Source organism: Chanodichthys erythropterus, chromosome 15, assembly GCF_024489055.1.
Source record: "Chanodichthys erythropterus isolate Z2021 chromosome 15, ASM2448905v1, whole genome shotgun sequence".
NCBI lineage: Eukaryota > Metazoa > Chordata > Actinopteri > Cypriniformes > Xenocyprididae > Chanodichthys > Chanodichthys erythropterus.
In genome coordinates, this window is record NC_090235.1 from 25,362,676 (window position 1) to 25,384,769 (window position 22,094).

Sequence of the window (22,094 nt, forward strand, 5' to 3'; positions counted from 1 at the left end):
AAATTTAAAAACTTTTAATTTAGATTTGTATACTCATATAGTCAAATTGTAAAAATGATATTACTTTTTACTTTATGGTTATACCACATGATATTAGAGTCATTATATTGAAACATTTCTTAAAAATGAGAGCGGCACGATTCTGGATAAATTGAGAATCATAATTTTTTTCACGATTCTCCCACAATTCTGAACAGACAACTAAAAAAATAACATTTACTACATTTTAACATTTACTACTATTGAATGAATGATTCAATGACTCACTCATAAATATTTCACTTGTTTCATTACTGGATGAAGCAGGGTTTCTGAACGAATCCATTGAATGAATTATTCAATGACAAATAATTTTTTTGCCAATTACTTGTTGCCACCTAGTGGCTTAAAATGTAATCGATACAATCGATATTTAAAGCACCAAGTTACTTTCAAATGGTGATCTGATCTATTTTGATTGCTTCTGTAGATTATCAGTGTTTATATCTGAACTATAAAATTTTATTCCAGTACTTACTTCGTTATAATTTGAATATTTTGTAACATGGAAATTACAATACTGTGTGGTTGAAAAGACTGTGAAGCTGTTTCATACCTAGGTAGCCTAACTGCTATCTCTGAGTAGCGCAAATGCAGATTAGAATGTTTGGTGTTTGCATCGAGATTGCGAATTAAAAAAAATTTTTTTCTTCTTTCTTTTTTTTCATGCAGTTCTATTGAAAATGTTATGAGTTTTTCAAAATGGATTGGTGCAATTTCCCACTTACCCTGGAAAAGTTTTGAAATGTCAGTTAATCACAGCCTCATTTATCACCCTGTACCTACAAATTAAATTAAGTTAAATAGTTAAATTAAATTTGTATTTATTAAATTGAAATGTTTCATGAAAACTTAATAAATGGTTTTTGAAACCAACATGAAAACAGAGTGCATGTCTACGAACTTACATGTTTTTTAAACTAGATTTTTTATTTTTTTCCCCCTTTTCTTATATATCACTGACCCTCCAAGAGAACACATGCACTATAATATGTATCATTTCTATGCATGCAGTATAAGTCACTTTGGATAAATCTGTCTGCCAGAGTATGTAAATGTTGGACACATGGTTAAGAGGGATAGGAAGTGGAAGTGAAAGTCTGGACGGGATGCTATAGGAGCATTGCAACCTCAAGGTTTCTTTGTCTTTTCCTGTCTCTTGTTCTTTCTCAGGTTTAGTGAGGTCTAACGGCAGCACATGCCATTCCTAACATGTTTGTTTGCATTAAGAGGAAAATGCTGCACCCCCATTTTGGCTTTCTTCCTGTTGATGAGTGTCATTACGACTAATTACATCAAGCCCCAGTAGAGATGTTTGTGTTGGGTGTGTCAGACATGCGCTATATGACTTTAGCGGACAGACTGTATGTTGCTCTTTTATCCTTCACAAGGTTTCATTTAAACACAGCTGATTCATCATTCAAGATTTGTGTTTCACCAAGAACAGCCTGTGCCTTTTGTGACAGTATCAGGCTGCATTTGGTTGCAATTTGAGGAGTGTGGACATAGACTGAATTTGTCATTGCTGTTTGGCTTTGACTTTAAGCTCTGTGGATAAAGATCTAGGAGGCTGTAATGTGTTAGCAAGGACTTTTATTCACCGTTAAGAGTGCTTATCGGGAAGATGAGACCCTTTTACAATGTGATTGTGAATGTGTAGCAGTAAACAGCGGGTGTCTCTTGTACACAAATGACGCTGCTCTTTAGAGTTTGAGCAAGCACTGCAGAAAGTGATGAGTGTACACTACAGTTCAAATATAGTCACATTTGCAGAGATACAGAGCTTCACAGATGTATAAAAACCTTTGTTGGTGCACTTTCTGGATTTTCAGTCGCTTTGGGGATGATTTCTGTGGTGATGCTTCAAATCACTCTTAAATTTATTCCAGGGTGGGTGGCCTGTAATTCAATGAAACAAAAGGCGTAACAAACTTTGTTCTGCTTTGTGTTTCAGTCTTCGTTTTATTCATCTGTTGAATGTCAGTTAATCACAGCATCCCTGATCACACATTGCCAACCAATATAATTTAATTGTCTATTTTATTTTTATTTTATTTTATTATTATAAATCCGCATCATTGCCAACAAATATAATTTAATTGACTATTTTATTTTAATTTTAATTTAATTTTAATTTTAATTTTTAATTTAATTTAATTCAGTTAATCACAGCATCATTGATCATCCATTGCCCACCATTTTAATTCTAATTTAATTATTATTAGTTAATCACAGCATCATTGATTATCCATTGCCCACAATTTAATTTAATTGCCCATTTTATTATTTTATTTTTTATTTTATTTTATTTTATTTTTATTATTTTATCAGCATCATTGCCCACCAATTTAATTTAATTTTAATTTAATTTAATTTAATTTAATTTAATTTAATTTAATTTAATTTAATTTAATTTAATTTAATTTAATTTAATTTAATTTAATTTAATTGTTGTCAATCACAGCATCATTGATCATCCATTTGCCCACAATTTAATTTAATTGCCTATTTTATTTTATTTTATTTTATTTATTTTTTAATTTATTTTTATTTTTTTATTTTATTTTCAGCATCATTTTAATTTAATTTAATTTAATTTAATTTAATTTAATTTAATTTAATTTTAATTTAATTTAATTTAATTTAATTTAATTTAATTTAATTGTCAGTTAATCACAGCATCATTGATCATCCATTGCCCACCAATTTAACTTAATTGTAATTTACTTTTTTTAATTTATAATAATTTATTTTAATTTATAATTGTTTTTTTTTTATTATTATTATACTAGTAGTATAAAACCGTTGAATGCTTACACCTGAATCGTTTATAGAAGTTGACCTTGTCAGGAGTGCTTTAATTTTCAGTAATTCAATGGACCATCAATAATTTTGTATCTTCTACTCCAAGGATAATAACAAAAAAAATAAACTTCTAAATGCAATAATCTTAATTTTGATTCATCATAGTGTGTCCCCCCCTCCCCCACACTTCCTCAGTGTGAAAAGCTCCAGGATTGTTTGGTTAACCTGCTGCATGCATCTGTGAACATGCTGGTGGGTATCTAGTGCCACCCGTATGTGAGGATAAAGCTGGTAACCGTACTAGACCACTCCCTTTAATGCTTCATATAGTTATTTAGATTTTTGAATCTCTACAGTTTCAGCTTAGTGATAACATACTGTTGTCTAAATGTAGTAGGCTGCATCTTTTACGGCCATAATGATCAAAATCTGGGGCTTGTGAAGAAGATATGCACATTTGCTGAAGTTGGCCTTGTGAAGAAATGGCTGAAAAATCTTTTTTTTTTTTTTTTTGGAGGTGCTGGAATGTCTCCTTTGAAAACATAGTTGACCTGTGCTACTGTTCGGCTAGGAATGTTCTGCAGGTGGTTTTTTTCACTACTGTTCTGCTGTTTCTTTCTTTTTCTCTCTCTCACTCTTTTATGTCTATCAATTTGTTTCACTCTCTGTCAGGCTGCTATGATGTCTGGCAAGCAGTGCATCTGTCTGCTGACCACCTGCTGTAGACATTGTCACAGAGTCTGACCCCTGACAGGCCTGTTTCTATAAGGCATGTGTGTGAGAAATCTACCTCTGTCCAGTGTCACAATATAATGTAATAATAAAATAAAATAAAATTGAAATAGTGAATTATTGAAATTGAATTATTAAATCTATTGACAGGCTTAGTTTTATTTCAACAGTCGCTTGAGGCTTTTTCTTGTTGTAATTTTTTTGTGTGTTTAAATGATTGAACTTGTCATGTTAGTGCGACTGTATCAGAAAAAAAAAAAACCCAAAAAAACAAAAATTTGCACATCCGTCCTAAGCGGAGAGGAAATCGGAGTAAAAAAAGTAAGGTGAGATGCTTCCTGTGCCGCCTACAGTGCACTCTCATCTATTTCCTGCTCTAACGGACGTGTAGAATGTTTTTCCAGAGATGAGTATTATGTTCTTTCCTGTTTGATGTTTGATTGCATCATAATGACATTCAAGAGGGTTATTACTCTCTCCATGGCCAGAACAGAACCCTGAGAATGCCTTTTATTGCTGATGTAATGGATTTAATATGAACAATTGTGTAATAAAATAATCTTCAGCATTTTGAGAACAGTGGCAGACAGAGGAAGGTCATTTTCTGATGCATATTTTAATTGTTCTGGTTCATCTTACATAGATAAGTGTCCATAACGTGATGCTCCCTTTTTTTGTCTGGATGGGTAAATTTTTCAAAAATACATGATTCATACATGCAATGACATGACACATACACCTTTTCTATAATGAGCATGTTTTTAATTTCTACTTTAATTTTCATGTTTTTTTTTTTGTTTTGTTTTTTATCATTGGGTATTAAGTAAAAAGATAAGGGTGATACAACAATGAGGGTCCATAGCTTTACCATTGGAAAAAGCTTAACGCTAACTTGGTGTTCAGAGTTGCGCAACAGTGAATCATACCTGGCGCGCAATTGTCCGTGACTTCTCTTATAAAACAGATTTTTTTTTCAGTGTAAACTCTAAAATAGATCAATCCAAAACTAATGTTTAAGAGCAAAGATGTTGAAGATTAGCCAATGCACTCTCGATTCATTAAATAAGCTATTTCCTCACAAAAGAGGTTTGTTCAGTGTAGTTAAGCCTCTCCTCCGTTGACATCCATTAAAAAAAAATTGGCCTCTTGTCTCATTCACTACCTATCGCAGCATTAGCAGGTGTTATGCTTTTTCTAGCAAAGGTTGCAGGCTTGCCTTCAAGTGGCTTTGCTAGTAAGACCATGATTAGCTGGTTCAGGTGTGTTTAATTGGGGCTAGAGCTAAACTAGAGCAAGACAGTGGCACTACAGGAGCAGGATTGGGAACCAGCCTCGTAACTTTTAAAAACGTAACTTTTAATCATAAAATAGGCCTAAACAAACAACAAAACAAAAGGAAGCGGCAGCCACCTCACGGCAGGTGGTCTGTCAAATAATGCCACCTATCAGATTATGCTACCAACACCATATTTGCATTGTTTTAAGGGTAGGTTTAGGGTAGAGGTAGGTATGGATGTTAATAAAGCCTCAAACCACATGAATATGATGCTGGTAGCACAATCTGATAGATAGCATTTTTCGCTATCGTAATGTGCTACCTATTTGTTTAAATGGGAGGTACCACAATGGGAGCGGGTAGCACAAATCATCAGCCCACAGCTTGGTTGTGTCCCCACAACTAAGTGTCCCAGGCTTGGTTCTCTCTCATCTTTCACTGTCATCACTCCTCCTCTTATCCTTCCGGAGCTCCTCCGTGGGACTCGGTGTGTGGCACAGGCGTCACTCATTAACACTCGCTCCGCTCCCATGGCTCTCGGCCCCACCCTGCTTCATGCCACACACAGAAAGCGAAACGGAAATGATCCCTATATAATCACTCAAGCTGCCAATCTCTTCAGCTCAGCACTAATGGCTACAATGCTCAACGCTGCAAAATGTGTTGTGAAAAGAAACATTTGACGGTCTTCAGAGCTTGAATATAAATAGGCATGGGACTGTTTGACAACAGCTGCCTATAATGTACCAAACTGAGTCAAAACAATCTTGGCTATTGGACGTAGTTTGCCCGTGCCTATTGATTCCGGACCTGCACCCGCATCACAAATGACAACTTTATTTTTATTCCACCCGTGTTATTTAAACTAGATATTTCCTTTTTATATATCATGGTCATTCTTGGTCATATCATCATCATGTCATTGTCCCAAAATCAAACAAAAAGAAAAAAAGGTAGCCATGCCCTTGCCTATAATAGATCTACATCAATTGAAGGACGTCCTGAGTGATGTAAGCGTTACCACCATGAAGAATAACAGCTCAAAGCAACCCCAGTGAATGGGTAGGGTAGGGCTAAGTCCCAGAGATGAAAGCACGTGTGGGCACACACACTCGTACACACATATAATGAAGGCTGGCATTGCAATGGGCGTTCCCAGTAAAGGCGGTGTGACTGAGGAGAAGATCCTGAAAATGGACAGTGGAAAGGACTGTGTTTAGTCTTGGTCTGTGATGATGGGGGGATGGTTGGTGAAAGACCAGATACAGCTGGGGGTTAGTGAGGAGCAAGGGACAGCTGGCTTTGTGTGTGTGTGTTAAGCACAGTGTCTCTTTGTTCCCCTCCCCATCCGCCTGGCACCAACCGGATCATTTAAGACTACAGCCGTTCATTGGCACCTCAGGTTCAGGAACAGCCTGGCGACTCTACAGAACGGCTGCACACTACGGGGAAGATGCTTTGAAGGTTAGAAGGCCCAGCAGACAATAATCTATGCCAGCACTCCCACAGAGCGCAGTCTTTCCATAGCACGCTATTATTGCCCAAATTACAGTGCTTGGGATAATTATGTATATATATTATAATGCTTGGTAAGGAAGCCTAAACTTTACTGCCGCTGAATTGATAGTTCTTCATGTTTGAGATCTTCAGAAAATCTAGCCTGTCATGGCTCAGTGCAGGTTAAGGCATTGCTTTTGACCCTGAAACACTTTGTTTGTGTAACTTGGAGAGTTTATTTTGATTGCTCTCAAGAATATTTTCCACCAATGGTGAGATATTAGCAGACATTTTCTGTCAAATTGTCGGGTAAAGCCATGTAGTTTTGTGCTGGGGATTACAGAGCGAGTCTTGTTTCTCAAAAAGACTTTCTGTACTTGTACTTAAATGGACCATATATTTGAACCAGATCCTTGAAGTGGGGCGCGTAAAAATAGCATCAAATCAATCATGGAATGTTCCAGGCTTTTACAGGTCTCAATTCAGGATAAATTAACCCATCAGGGATTGCGGTGGCATGTTGCTCTATATTTTCAGTGTGTAAGAATTAGAATTGCTGGTCTAAGATGGGTAGAAATCTAACCCCTTAAAGTGAGATTGGTATGTAATTTGCTTTGTCATAGTGGCCTTGTTGGGTTTTTTAGACTTAACCCTGCTAGATGTGTATGTGTGTTATTAGTGGGGCTTGCTAAGGCAAGAATCACTAGCCGCTTTTCCACTGTTGGGCCAGAGCATGCTGGGCGGTGCCAGTATCCTTGGACCTCGAACCGCAAGGCCAAAATTAAGCTGCTTTTCCACTGTCGGGCCAGTAGCCCCACAGCACAACCCTAATACAACCCTTAACACACCTCTATAGAGCAACATCACACAACCCCACCGTTTCACCAGCATGAGGAAGCTAGCAGACTGAAAACTAACTAGATTGTGAGTGCACATCAAACATGTTGAATCAAACTGTATTTTCACATAGAAAGAGAACACACATACTTATTCAGTTTATTTGTGATCACAACAATGCACAAAACAACTCCCATTAAGTCCAAAGGCCTATACATTTAGAAAAATACTATTACAATATTATATTTTACGTCACATTTCTTTAGAAAGAATAAGCTGCTTTTATTAATTTTGTGAAATTATGTGATCTGAGGATGTTTGAGCAATCTCTCCCATCTCACTGAGTTAACCGGAGTATACGTAATTTATGACATGCGCAGAATCACAGATGCTGAAGTCCGGTATCAACAAACGTACAGGGAAGAAACAGATGAAACGTATAAATCCATGATTATAATCATTTATGTTTTGTCTAAGTTTCTCAAGCAGTCTCAGGTATTTTCTATGCCACAAAATCATAATTCGCACGGGTATATTTGTAGCAATAGCCAACAATACATTGTATGGGTCAAAATTAATTTTTATATAATATAATATAATATAATATAATATAATATAATATAATATATATTATAAAAATTCTTTTATGCCAAAAATAATTAGGATATTAGGCCTAGGAAAGATCATGTTCCATGAAGATATTTTGCAAATTTCCTATCGTAAATAAATATATCAAAATTGTATTTTTGTGAGTGGATATGTATTGCTAAGGACTTCATTTGGACAACTTTAAAGGTGATTTTCTCAATATTTAGATTTTTTTGCACCGTCAGATTCCAGATTTTCAAATAGTTGTATCTTGGCCAAATCTTAGTCCTATCCTAACAAACAATACATCAATGGAAAGCTATTTACTCAGCTTTCAGGTGATGTGTAAATCTCAATTTCAAAAAAATTGACCCTTATGACAGGTTTTGTGTTCCAGGGTCAAATGTGTATTTATATTATGGCAATGGTTAGCATAAGTAGATTTTAGCATCACAAATAAATATATTTCTGCCTCATACTGTGATCAGAATCCCCATTGGATCACAACCGGAAGTTATTTCACACACTAGATGGTGTCTGAAAGTGAGTTTTGAGCTGAAAATTGTTGTAAATGTCTTTAATGTTGAGGTTAGCTGTTAGCTTGGTATGAAAATAATGAGAATGAGAATCGAGCAGCGGTGTTGACCGCCCGCTTTGGACCAAGGTATTCGGTGGACCAAAAAACACTGGCCATTGGTCCCGAGGAAGCCCCGACGCGGCCATTTTTAAATTGAACGTGTCTAGCTTCTGCTATCATTTGCTTCTAGTTATTTTTAACTCTACAAAACAGCTTGTTATGCTGCTTGTTATTGCAAACTGGTATTTTTTTATCATATTACTTTAATGTATTATCGTAATCATAAACACACTGGTTTAAAGCACCAAATAGTTTTACCATTTACTGCGCTTTATTATTCTTCTAGTTATTTACCTATAGCGGCTAATGAATCGGAGGTCTCGCACATTTACAGAAAATAGCTTACTTCCATGTTGCAAAATAAGTTTTATAGTTAAGAGAATTGTCATGGAAAGTTGAGAGAATTGTGATTTTCATTTAAGATTTTTGGGTAGTATTTATAATTTGTACCAGCTTTATTCAATTTGACAACTATTTTTAATACTTTAACACGTTCTGACAGCAATATGATAAAATACACCTTAGCAGCCATGCAGCGAAATGCTAAAAAAACACTTTAGCAACTGCACAACAACACCCTGGCATTGTGACTGCAAATTTGCATATGCAAAAGCCATCCATTTTTTTATTTGTTGTCATGAAGTCTCCCTGCATGTTTTCTCAGATGTTTTAATTGATTCAATAGCTGCAAGAACATGTTTCCATTACCTAAGCTGAAGATGACCAGTGTTGTGTGTATAAAAAACAAACTCAGACAGCTGAATTTAATTTGACTTGAATCTTTAGACAAATCCAGGATTGAACTGTATTGACCCTAAAAAGGTTTCAAACTAAACTGGATCTTCAGGTTTGTTGTTGCCAGTAGATGAGAAATCACAATGGGAAAGTAAGTGGTGTCATTCACAGTATGCTGATGAATCAGACTGCAGATGTCAAGTATGCATACTTACAGATCCCTCCAGCAGAGATCCTGGGAACCCCACATCATTAGCGAACTGACGGATGTCATTAATCTTCACGTCGCATGACTGATTATTCATGTTATGATACCATGTGAAATTGAGCTGGTCCGGCTGCTGTTTATTTTCCATGTCTGTGACTCCTGCTGTTATCCGTGTCCTGAAATCACCTCTCATCTGGCTGTACTATAGGCCGACTGCTCGAAGCAGAACTCTCATTATCCTCTGTGCAGAATAATCTAGAGAGGTTTAGAGATGCTTCTCAGGTGTGAATCCCTGCTCTGATATACACAACTGAGCTGAATGAAACCTCAGTGGAAATGCAGGAGTGCTTTGACAAAATTACCTTCCATCCATCCTTCCTTCAACTTTTCTCATCCATCCATCCATCCATCCATCCATCCATCCATCCATCCATCCTTCAACTTTATCCATCCATCCATCCATCCATCCATCCTTCAACTTTATCCATCCATCCATCCTTCAACTTTATCCATCCATCCATCCATCCATCCTTCAACTTTATCCATCCATCCATCCATCCATCCATCCATCCATCCATCCATCCATCCATCCATCCTTCAACTTTATCCATCCATCCATCCATCCATCCATCCATCCATCCATCCTTCAACTTTATCCATCCATCCATCCATCCTTCAACTTTATCCATCCATCCATCCATCCTTCAACTTTATCCATCCATCCATCCTTCAACTTTATCCATCCATCCATCCATCCATCCATCAACTTTTCTCATCCATCCATCCATCCATCTATCCATCCATTCATCAACTTTTCTCATCCATCCATCCATCCATCCATCCATCCATCTATCCATCCATCCTTCAACTTTATCCATCCATCCTTCAACTTTATCCATCCATCATCCTTCAACTTTATCCATCCATCCATCCATCCATCAACTTTATCCATCCATCCATCCATCCATCCATCCATCCATCCATCCATCCATCCATCCATCTATCCATCCATCCATCCATCTATCCATCCATCCTTCAACTTTATCCATCCATCCATCCTTCAACTTTATCCATCTATCCATCCATCCATCCATCCATCCATCCTTCAACTTTATCCATCCATCCATCCTTCAACTTTATCCATCCATCCATCCATCCATCCATCCATCCATCCATCCATCCATCCATCCATCCATCCATCCATCCATCCATCCATCCATCCATCCATCCATCCATCCATCCATCCATCCATCCATCCATCCATCCATCCATCCATCCATCCATCCTTCCTTCCTTCCTTCCTTCCTTCCTTCCTTCCTTCCTTCCTTCCTTCCTTCCTTCCTTCCTTCCTTCCTTCCTTCCTTCCTTCCTTCCTTCCTTCCTTCCTTCCTTCCTTCCTTCCTTCCTTCCTTCCTTCCTTCCTTCCTTCCTTCCTTCCTTCCTTCCTTCCTTCCTTCCTTCCTTCCTTCCTTCCTTCCTTCCTTCAACTTTTCTCGTCCATCCGTCCTATAGAATGTTTGGGAAACGTCATTATTTTCAGGATTCCCATGTTTATTGAAAACCTGTTTAAAGTCGCCATGAAACGGAAGTAGCGAGATATCTTTTTTTCCATTATTATAATGTACGTTCAAGTGAAAAGGATTCTTTTTGGAACGGAAAATTTATTTTTGGCATTTTTTTCTTTTTTTTTTTTGCGATAGGATAGTATAGAGTAGACAGGAAGCAAAGTCGGAGATGAAGGAGGGGGGCAGGATTAGGAAAGGTCCACGAGCCGGGACTTGAACTCGGGTCGCCCGAAGCGTAGTTGCTTTATATGCTCACAAGGCTAACGGCTCCAGCCGTTAGCAAATTTAAAGGCTGGAAACATCATGGAAAAATTCATGGAATTCATTGATGTAAAAATGTGTGCGTACCCAATTTTTCTTTTACTTGGTTTATTAATGCTACTGGCACAAGAATTAGATATGGTTTTTACACACTTTATTCATTTAATTGAATTAGTCTGGTTTCAAGGTTTTTGTAGCTCAAGCATTATGTTTGCTCAGTCCTTTTCATTGACACAAACACACACAGTCTTTACAATCAGTTGTACAGAATAAAGTTCATGTTGAAACCTATCCTAATATCATCTTTTCTCCTGATTTTAGATTGTGTTTGTTCTCAACTGTCACTCTCATTGTGCACATACTCAAGATGATTAAAGAATCATGTGACCAAACTGTTTGTAATGTTTCATTCATTCCAAGAGAGCAAGAACGGCTGTGTGTATCTACTGCTGGCATGATGCATAATTTTCAGGTTTTTCTGTCAATTTTTCATGAGTGGGAATTTGGAAAGGGGAATTTATGATCTAAACAGATGAAAATAGAGAGCATTGACATGACCACCTTGACAGGCACGAATAGAGCCTTGATGATGGTGGATCCATCCTCCCATTTATTTATATGCCAGGGGAAACAAGTTCTTCCACTTCCCTTTTCTTTTGTAAGTTTACATAAAACCGACTTGGAAACCTCTTTTGTTTTACTTCCACAATTGCTTAATCACAGATATTGTGTTTTGGATGCCTATTCTGGGAACTGTCCAAATGCATTGCAGATGTTAAGAGATAACGAGCTTCTCCCATGGTTCCTAATGACTGCTAAATCTTCTTGCGAAATTATTAATATACTATTTGTGTATTCTACAGCAAGCATCACTATTGCGATTACTAATTCTGAGGAATAAACTTTTGCGTGTAACTTACCCCACACAGTTTGTGCGAAAGACATCAATGAAGCCGCAGATTTAGGGGTGGGCTGCTGGGCTCTTTTGAATAGGCTAGTCCTTTTTGAATAGTCTTTTGAAGCTGTTTTCAGCATGTTCTTTTGTGGTTTCTAGGGCGTTACTATTTCATTGTTCATGGGTACCATGGCACTTTTGGCAATTATTAAATAAAATAAAATAATTAATATATAATATAATATAATATAATATAATATAATATAATATAATATAATATAATATAATATAATATAATATAATATAATATAATATAATATAATATAAAAATTTTGAACAGTATTATTATATTATATTATAAGTCATAGTTCATTTATGCTCACCAAGGCTGCATTTATTTGATCAAAATAGAGTAAAAATAATAATTTGAAAAACATTATTACAATTTAAAATAACCATTTTGTATTTTAATATATTTTAAAGTGTAATTTATTCCTGTGTTGGTAAAGCTGATTTTTCATCATCATTACTCCAATCTGCAGTGACACATAATCCTTCAGAAATCATTCTAATATGCTGATTTGCTGCTTAACATTACATGGGGTCGCCGATATGACCAAATTCTTATTTCACTGTATGAGAAATTTTATTTCACGATAACAATATGTATTGCAATATATTTGACCTAATTTCTGTTGTTAAACATAATAAAAAAGAAGCAAATTACAAACAATAGGACAAATACAATATAACAAAAATAAGAATTAAACAAATTATGTTTTTCAGGTACAATAGGTTTATTTAACATTTAGTTAGAATTAGTACAGAAATGTAATAAATGTAAAAAATAAAATATTGCATAGTCTTCACTGCGTATATAATAGCATAACATAGTATAGTATATCATAACATATAACATAGCAGCATAACATCACAGCAACATAACAGCAACATAATATAACATAACAACATAACAGCAACATAACATAACGGCAACATAGCATAGCACAGCACAGCATAGCAAATAACATAACAGCATGACATAACATAACAGCATGACATAACATAACAGCATGACATAACATAACAGCATGACATAATAATGTCATGGTTGTACATTTGTTTTTAGTTTTTTGTTAGTGAAAGATGAGAAGCATTGTTAAACAAGCTCTCCTTAATTCTAATTATCTAAATGCTTGTTTTTCATTGAAGAGCGTGTTTCATAACCACGTGTTTGTGTTATTCAGTACTTTATATATATAAATATAGCGCTCTCACTATTTCTGAAAGAACAGTTTATGAACAATGCCACCCACTCCATCCCACTCTATGGTAAGTGCTCCTGAGGGCAGCACATCGCCTGCGTTTAACATTCATCAGTGGTTGTAACAGTTAGACTCTGCTGCTGCTAAATAAAGGTTTTGTGCTGATCCCTGGAGAGACCTACACCTCTTCCATCTCCTCGGCCTGAGGCCATCTTCATGTGACTATACAAATGAACATGGTTCCCATGGTTTCCCAAACAGAGTCTATCCATCAGGGTTGGTGTCAAGCGGTCAGAGACTACCATTGTGTGATGTTTACAACAGCCAGAGGTCAGTGGCACATTTTCAGCATGGATTCGCCCATGGGCTGTTCCTCTTTCTGAAAAGAGAACTCATTCACGAAATGTATTCATTGATTGTATTCCCATTAAGTGATCAGTTGAAAGTTTTTAGTTTCCTTTTACACATGTATCAAAGATTAAAGAAGCCTGAATTACTGTGACATGCTTTGTTTGCGTGTTCAGAGATTCATACATAAAAAAAGGTTCACAATGAGTTTATATATTAGAAGGAACTTGATTATAGTTATAGTATTATTTACAAAGATTAATATTGCAAACAATATGAAATTAACAATATGTGACAAGAGCAATTAAATGTAGAGTGGTAATAACCTTTTGCATATTTATAGGAGACTTGAATTTTAGATATTTATCAAAACTAACAGGCCCAAAAATAATAGTATAATTCACTCTTTCCCTGCCATTGACGAGTTTTTTCTGGGAATCTTTGTTTTCACTGTTATACTATAGGGGGCGCTGTTAAGGATTTTCTGAAATAGTACAGCATCTCCAGATATAAAAACAAAGAAGAAAATCTGTGTAAACCAGAAGGAGCGGATAGAAGTTGTTTGTGTATAATTAACGAGTTCCCCAAACATGAAACAGCATAAATTAAAACTGCATACATTACAGGGAAAATAGTCGAACCTACGAAGAGGTACACGACTTTGGAGGTGTTAATGGACGATGTATATTTTGATCATCGTTCTGAATCCAGTCCAGACAAAATCATTGACAAAACATCCTATTAGTCTCAAACTTACCCACATTAAATGCTGGCAGAGAAAGAGTTAAGTTCAAATATTAAAGTGCTTAATAATTATTAAAAAAAAATTGTTCAATTTTACTATAAAGGTAGTATATATATTGCAGGACACTGCTGTCACTCTGCTCCCGGGTGCATACCATTATATTTGCGCTTCCATTTAGTGACACTAGAAGCATTGAAAACTGGCTTTGGTGTCTGTGCACTTTGTTTCACTTGCAGTGAAATTTACAGCCGTCAGTATGAGATCCAAGTAGTGTTGGATGCTGAATTAGTAACTGATGTTGCACTCCTGATACAGAGCTTCTCTTCGGTCATCACTGACTGCTGGATGCCTCTAAAACCTCTCTTAATCTCTCTGCTATGTCTGTTAGCCATCTATTAGATCCAAGAGCTGCACTGGCCAGGATCTTGCGGGGATGTTTGGGGAAATTGCTTGAATTTCTCTCATCCCATCCCATCATTACTAATTACTTTTAATTTAGCTAGAGAAACCAGTGTAATGAGGTGAGGGTTGATTTAAGAGTCCTTAAATGTTCCAGTTCAGTTTGTGGGATGTGGTGTAGGGGGTGGGAGCTGGTCAACATGGTGATTTTTAGTGTTTGTGTGCATTGGCACATGTGCACAAAGTGACTTAACAGAAGTGGTTCATGTTAGTGCTCTTAAGGCAATTTTTGTGGAAACTGTAATCCATAAAATAATCAACTTTCTACAGTTTATTTGAATACCTTGTCTAGTTACTCATGACCTTTTTTATTTTTATTTATACATTTTGGTTCAGTTTGAATCATCTGTTTTTTATTTTATTTTATTGAATAATTCTAAAGTTTCATTTTCATAGTACTGTATTTTTAAAATAAAGTTCAGATTAGCACTATTTTACATTGATTGATTGATTGATTGATTGATTGGTTGATTTAATTGAGTCATAGTTTTTAAAAAAAAACTTTGTTAGGCTTGCTGCGATAGTCTGTGTTACCGGTGTTCAGCCGCTACATCATTTGCCCACCACGACACCGTCATTTAGATTTTTTTTTTGTGATAAAATCCATTTAGTTCAGTTAGAGAACAGACATTACAATTAAAAACTGAAGGCGCCTGCTCAATTCATCATGAGCCAAACAAGAGTCAAAGCACAGATCAGCAGTAGGATCTGTGCTCTTCACACATTTCGCCTCACTTGACTGACAAAACGATGGCGGAAGATTTGGTTTCATAGCGAAATGTAAAAGTGCCTATTTTAAACCAGTTTAAGTGTGTTTTTCATGAAGAATAATAATAAACCCACCATTTAAGCAATTGTCGCCCCAGAACTGCTGCTAATTTGAAGCGAAAATCGAACGTGCACGGCCACACAGGCATAATGGTACGTGTCCACTGGCGTAGAGCAAAGTGAGAGTTTTCAGTTCATTCCAATGGAAGTTGAGGAATTAATTTAAAACGCTTGCCCTGCTCTGCTCTGCACCAGTGGACATGCACCATAAGCGAAATGGAAAAAGAGAAAAGAGGGAATACCCCTCCCATTTTGGTGTTGTCACACGTCGATTAACCGGTGTGAAAGTTTATTCATAAAAAATACATTCAGATAGAAAATTAAACAATTATTTTATTTTGTAATAATGTCATAATATAACTTTTAAATACATTTTGATTATATGATCAAATTTTGATCATATAATTGCAGCTTCTTCTTCTTCTTTTTTTTTTTTTTTTTTTTAGATTTACAAACTTCAGTTGTATAGTAAAATTCTGCATTTTTGTATAAATCTTAATGGAACAAGAATGGAAAATTTAGTTTTTGTGATTCATATTTATAAATTTAACATACAAATCACATAAACTGAAATGGTCCAATACCTTGTTCCACTTAATATACATACAAAATGTTTTATTAAGCTTTAGTTTTTTTACTCATTTAAAATTCTTAATCCTTATATGAATAATATGTAAGGATTATTCAATTTGATGGAATTTTACTATACAACTGAAATTGTTAAACCTTAAAAATGGCTTAATTTTTTGTATCTATTTTAAAATATATCAGCTGAATATTGGAATTCTGCCTTTTTGTTGGTTTCCAATTTTATACAAATTCCATTATTGGTTGCCCTCTAGTTTGTGGCAGTCAAATTAATAATTGCAATATTTTGCAGTGTAATTGGGTTGCGAGAAAGACGTTTCTATTTGCAGGTATAAATTTCTGGGTGTCTTCCATTCTCTCAGTGTGGGAAAGTGGTTTCAGCGTAGGGCTGGATGATTAATCAAAAAGTAATCGAAACTCCGCCCCGTCCAGTGAGTGGCATGAAAGCAACTCGGAGGTGAACGCTGAGTCAACACGCATACCCCTTTTCCACCAAGGCAGTTTGAGTGCTGGTTCGGAGCCAGAGCCTAGTTTCAAATCAGTTCTTTGTCTTTCGACACACAAAGCACCAGCTCCGAACCAGGAAAAGTGGTTCGTAAGTAGCACCAAAACATTGCTGGGCTAGAAGTAAGAACCGCTTGTGTCAGGAGCAAGGGGCGAATTATAGATAAAATAACTGCTGAAAGTGAGCTGTTATGTCAGATCACTCTTTCAATAGGAAAAAATATTGAAAACATAATCCCACCTTTAATAGTCAATCATATTTACAGTACAAACCTTGTCAGTGAACTATGAGGGCAAAAAAAAAAAAAACAACAACCCAGAAACAAAATAATCGTTCATTAATCATAATCGAGGTAACATGTTCAATTAATCAAGGTTTTGATTAATCATCCAGCCCTATTACACAGTCTCATGTATATTGGCTGTCATGGGTCTGACCTGTTTAGAGTGTTTCCTACTGGGTTGAGGAGTCTGTGAGCAGAAGGTCACACAGCCAGTGACTGAATCATGCTCTCCCCACCTCCATCTCTTGTCTTGTATTCGTGAAACCTTTTGTAGAGGTAAGGACTTTTTTTAGATGCTCTAGTCTAGAAAAACAAGCCACTTTGCTTCAAAATAAATGTCACTTTGACCAAACTCTCGGCTTACGCTGCATTAAATTTAGACGTTAGTCATTCTCTCAGTGATAACTTTAGTTTTAAGTAATCTTTCCTGGAATATTACAGTAGGGAAATAGCATTTCATCCTATTCACAGAATAATCTCGTGGTGAGCTATTTGATTTCATATTGTTATTGGAAGTAAAGAAAAGCTGCAAATTGATTTTCATGGTTTAAAAGAGGGGAAAACACACTAATGCATGTATCTTGCAGCAGTGTATATCTGTTACTGTCCTCTTTAAAAGCTCTATTTTTCCATATAGATTAAAGATGATTACAATTACTGTGGTAGTGTTTGGACGGGCGGCTGGGCTCTTTTCCCATCTGCACTGGTGCTTTTTAATTTGAATCTGGTGTATATCAAAAGAACTTTGAATGCTCCATTGATTTATTTGAAAAAGATTTTGCTATGTGGAAAATAGCAACATAACTAGAGCTGCAACTAAAAACTGTTTTTATATTCGATTGTATGCAAAAATAATTCATTTTTTACACAATGTAGTGATTTAAAAAAGTTTTGGAAGCAGCAAATGGATTAAATTACCAAAGTGAGATGAGCCTGAATGAATCCCGACCAAGTGTTTCAATGTGCAAAGGTGGTTGGCAACTTTGCTCATGAGTATCACCAGCCTGTGTCTGCTTTTGGCAAACTAACTCCCAGGGCTGGGTTGGGTGATTTAATCAGGTTTGTCAGAGGCAGTACAGCGTGTAGGGGGTCTATTTGCTCCTGGGGAGGGGTTTAGGTACCAAACACGAGGAAGGGCTAATTGAAACACAGCGTATCATACATGGATCTCCAAGGAGACAGCTGGCTCCTCGAACACCAAGACAGGAACATCGCTTCTAGGTCAGTTGTGTTTGTTTCTCTGGGAGACTTTTGATTTAAGGTGAGATGAGAAGCTTGTGTGCTTATTTTCATGGGTGAATATATGGACTTGTGGACTGTTTTTATGGTGCTTTAATTCATGACATTTTTGGAGCTTGACAGCAGTTGGTTGTAATATGTTAATATGCTAACTGTTCTGTCATTGGCTGTACAGATGAGCGCAGAACACTATTTAGAGTCTCGTTAGCTTGGGTAGCCTGCAAGTTGACCATGGCAAGCTCAACTGCTAAAAAACAGTATATTAGATAATTCACTGCATTTGATAGCAATCATAAACGTTAGCCTGGTGTGTTGGCTCTGTTTGGCAAACAGGTACGCTATGTATAATGGGCCTCCATATGGGTTTTGCACAAATGATTAACCCTTAAATGCATAACTCGGGTCTTTAGTGACCCGGGATGTCATTCACTACCCTCCTCCTCGTTAATTTTTTAAAATTCAATTCAATTTAAAATTTTTAAAAATCAACCTTCTTGGTATTCCTCAATCAATTCATTATAAAGAATATAACAAGAAAAAAATCATAAAATTCTAAAAGAATGCCTATTTTTTTATTCATTTTTTGTATAAATTGTATAGGGTCGCAAACGACCCGAGGTGTGTATGAGTGTACATGTTTTTTTTTCTGTACAACAATAATTGAATCTTACATGACGGAATAAGTGCAATTCAGCTTTATTCCACAAGGTGGCAATGTCTGATACACAATGCTGAAGTGACGACTCATTTAGACAGAAAACTAAATAATAAGAAAAACATGAAATTGCTCAACAATTTACTGCAGAGCAAGTACTGAACGCAATCAAATATGACTGTAACTGTTACAGGATGAATCTGGTGAAGCTGTTAGCGATCGAAATATTGATTTTGAAGATGTTGAAAATTATATCGTTTTGAGAATATGTTTGAGGTCGCGAATGGGCTCATATTCGTGATCTCAATCATAAAACTAGCCCATTATTTGCTGAATTTACTGGGAAATGAGCTCTGACGAGGGCAGTGATGATGGCATAAAACATCTGCTCAAACTGAGCCCTTTCAAGCTCCAAAAGGTAACAAAATACGATTTATTTTATTCTTCTGTAATTGTAACTCTAATATCAGAGGAGTTTTATACTATCGCGACAGGTAGAGATCCTTCCGTGATATAGATCCGGGTCGATAAAGACCCAAATATGTAAGAATGATTGGCGAAACAGTCATGCATTTAAGGGTTAACATGATGGCATATGCTAGTCGATGAGTTGAATCAACTCTACAGCAACTACATAAATTTATCCACTAACCGTTCAGAAACGTCCAGTTGCATTTTAAAAGTTGGAACTTCTTCCTGAGTCTCTCCATCAGTGTCCAACTCCGGTTTGAACAATGTAAGGCTGAACACCATTACTGACAATCGTCATTTTGGCTGCGTGAGATTCTCTAGCTTTGTTGTTGTTGAGCAACTGAAGCGCAAGCTGTTAAAGCTCCGCCCTCTTCTGGAAAGCAGGCAGCTCATTTGCATTTAAAGGGACACGCACAAAATGGGGGCAAATTTGACAAGCTATAATGATTATCTGTGGGGTATTTTTTGCTGAAACTTCACAGACACCAGACACCAGATTCTTGTATCTTGTGAAAAGGGGCATAATAAGTCCCATTTAAAACCCCTGCAAAATGTCTCCTTTTATGTTCCACGAAAAAAAGCAAGTCATACGCGTTTAAAACATTATGAGGGTGAGTAAATGATGCCTGAATTTTCATCTTTAAAAGGGACCTTAAAAGGAGTGGGTGGATTTTTACCATTATAGACTGGTTGTTTACACACACTGTGGACACACATCTGTGTTCAGTAGGTGACCAAGTAGGTCCGAATTCACAGTACTCATAAAAGAGTATGCAAAGAGTACCCCAGATGACCTACTACTTGCTTGGAGATTCAGAAGTGTGCATATGATGCACATAAACTGCTCCATCTCTTCAGCTTTACTACTAGTTAAAGCACGAAATAAACATGAATGAAGGTATTCAGAGGTAAATCAGAAGGTATTTTAAAAGATATAGTACAACTGAAATGTATCATGTCTCATGTAATCGCACAGTCAGTGTTTCAACCACATTGAATATTACATATTCCTTATTTATTGTATGTTTTAATAAATCTCCAAAACACAAGTTTTTGTTAGCCACTGTTCAATTTTTTGTTAAATTATAAATATTTAGAGTAGAAACATAATTATATCTTTCAAAAGTTTACATAAAATATAAAAAACAGTATATATTATACTGCCTTATGTGCAAATTAAATGCTTACAGTATATGAAACTCAATGCTTAAATACAACTTGTTTTCTTCTGAATGAACTTCAATTTCGGTTTTGGTGCATCAATACACTTTTAATAGTGAACGTTGTAAATTGTATTGAAAGTGGAGCTGCCATTCATTTATCATAGTAAATGCCCCCCAAAAAGGACACCGTTTAATTTTAGATGTTCATTTTATGGAAAAATGTGCTCTTTCTTTCTCCTCCTTTGTCTCTCTTTCTCTCTAGTAAGTCTTAGAGACCTTGACCAATTTTACCAGTCAGTCTAAACAGCGATGGTTTGATGTACTCGACCACGCATGAATCTAGGCCAGACCCAACATTTTTCATTGACCAGCTCTCCACTGATCTCTATTCATAGCTCGAGGGAACCCAGAGCCACCTCAACAGCTGTGAGAGCAGGGCCTGTCGGTCCCTAGGAGCCCACAATGGGTGGAACCGACATATGCTCCTTCTCATTCACTGAAATAAGCCAATTTAGCCATCACACTCTTGAACCTTTAATGGGTAATGAGATGTTAGCATTTCCTGAGTTTGCCACCCAGCTGCTGCTATTGCATCAGGAACAACAGAGCATGCTCCTCGAAATAATGTGAGAGGATGAGCAGATATGGGAAATGAGAGTGGCTGGCCCATTCTGTAATCAGCAGCTCTTGTGCTCATTTCCTTTTTTAATCCTTTAAAATGTGCCATTGTCACAGTTAGCACACTGATCATTAGAGCTATTTGTGTGTTGCACCAGGAATCAGTTTCCGGGAATGTCATTCTGCCCAGCTAGTCATAATCTGAGCATGTTATTTTTCTCTTGATGGGTTGTTTTTTTTTAATTTTGTTACCATGGCACTATGAGTCAGTGTCAACTTTGTTTATGTGGGCCGCACATGTATCGCAGGGGACACGTGAGTTCTTTTGAAAAATCAAAGGGATTATTTGAAAAGACAAATACATTTCTATTTTATCTAAAAAATTTTTTGTTTTTATTTATTTGTATTTTATATTTTTTTATTTTTGTATTTTATTTAATTTTTTCTTTTGTTTTAATTTTTTTTTAAAAGAAATTTTACACATTGGATTGCTTTCGTGTCACATTATTTGTACCCCTTAAGATGCAGAAGTGTTTTTCAAACGCCAAGCTGAGTGTGAAATTTAACTTTAATTTATTTTATTTTATTTATTTATTTTTTTAATGTATTTATTTATTTGTATTTTATATTTTTTAAATTTTATTTTATTTTTGAAATATATCTATTTTTAGGACCTGCAGATTTTTTCTTATTCTCATTAATGTAATGCAAAAAAAAAAAAAAAAAATTAAAAAATTTATTTGTAGTACAGTATTTGTAAATAAAGTTTTGTTGAGTTTTATTCTGATTTTAATGGGGGAAAAAGTCAGGGTGATTTTCATTACTGTATTAAAGGAATTTGTTTTTGCATTC

General features: G+C 35.9%; 1 protein-coding gene across 1 annotated transcript in view; it reads left to right on the plus strand.

The window, feature by feature from the left end:
• elmo1 (engulfment and cell motility 1 (ced-12 homolog, C. elegans)) overlaps positions 1-22,094 on the plus strand; it is a 100,914-nt gene that overhangs the window by 7,743 nt on the left and 71,077 nt on the right. The gene's annotated exons all lie outside the window — the stretch shown is intronic.